Genomic DNA, 1,409 nt, shown 5'->3' on the forward strand with positions numbered 1-1,409 from the left:
TATTAAAGGATTAGATGTGGTTGAGAGTAGTTTTGAAAATGTCACTGATGTTAGTAGGAAAAAAGTTTCTAATCCTAATACATTTATAATTCATAAAAACATCCATCCATATAATCATGGAAAAAAGAAAGTGCACCTCTGTAAGTTCTAATATTTCACATATTAGGACATTAAATATCATGTTGTCCTAAGCAGGTCTTAACTCTTCAGATGAAAACTGTGTTATTATTTAAATACATCCCCTCTGCTTCTAAAAAAATTCATGTTGCAGGCAGGTGCTGATAATCAAATGCATTTGATTAACTGATCATCAGTTTGTGTGGGCACCTCTATGAAAGCAGAGGTTTTGACATTTTGCTCGTCTGGAGCATTCAGGTGTGTGTTAACCAGAGATGGGCAGTAATGCGTTACTTGTAATGCGTTACTGTAATCCGATTACTTTTTTCAAGTAACGAGTAAAGTAAGGGATTACTATTGCAAAACCGGTAATTAGATTACCGTTACTTTCCCGTAGGAACGCTGCGTTGCTGCGTTACTAAAACCGTGATTTTTTTTTGCGAGAATGTCTCATGACAGTGACGTAAGCAAGTGCGATGTTCGTGACAACAGCTGTGTGCAGATCAACAATGGATAATATATCGAGTGCGGGAGAGAGTATGAGCGTGCAGCGTTTAAAGCGTGGAAGTACTGACCTTATTTTGAGTTTGATTCCATAAAAAGTGACAAAAACATTAGTGTCCGTTGTGTGTGGGAAGAAAACTTCTTTTTACAGCGAAAAAAACCCTAAACTTCCAAGCTAGCACCGAGTGCGCTATGACGTAATGGGAAATTCACAGAGAAACTCGCGGATTCTTCCACTGACCGCTGCGGCACACCTGCACCAGGGTAAACCTCCGCCTAACCTACTCCTGCTTTACAGGTGAAAATAGAGCAAAAGGACCGCTAGTCTTTGACTTTATTTATTTTCTGCTGTGTTTTACTTGCATCTATTTGAAAGAGTGAGTGTAAACACACACAAAAAAAATTATTTTATGTGCTGGAATGTGCAGAAAATAGGTTTAAATATTAAACAAATTTCTTCCAGTCAGAGAATGTTGCATATAATTAAATTTTTGCTTGATGCATAAAGTTAAAAGATTAAAACTAATAAAACAAGTTTTAAAAAGAGACTTTTCCATTTGATTACATTTTGTATGATGGATTATGTAGAAAAAGTAGAATTGGGCAGAAAGATCTATCGCTTTATCACCTATTCAGGTTGTAAATCGTGTTTTTAAAAAGTAACTAAGTAATTAATTACTTTTGAAAATAAGTAATCAGTAAAGTAACGGGATTACTTTTGGGGGGAAGTAATCAGTAATTAGTTACTGATTACTTTTTTAAAGTAACTTGACCAACACTGGTGTTGT

The sequence above is a fragment of the Neolamprologus multifasciatus genome, chromosome 8 (genome assembly GCF_963576455.1).
Source record: "Neolamprologus multifasciatus chromosome 8, fNeoMul1.2, whole genome shotgun sequence".
Classification (NCBI taxonomy): Eukaryota; Metazoa; Chordata; class Actinopteri; order Cichliformes; family Cichlidae; genus Neolamprologus; species Neolamprologus multifasciatus.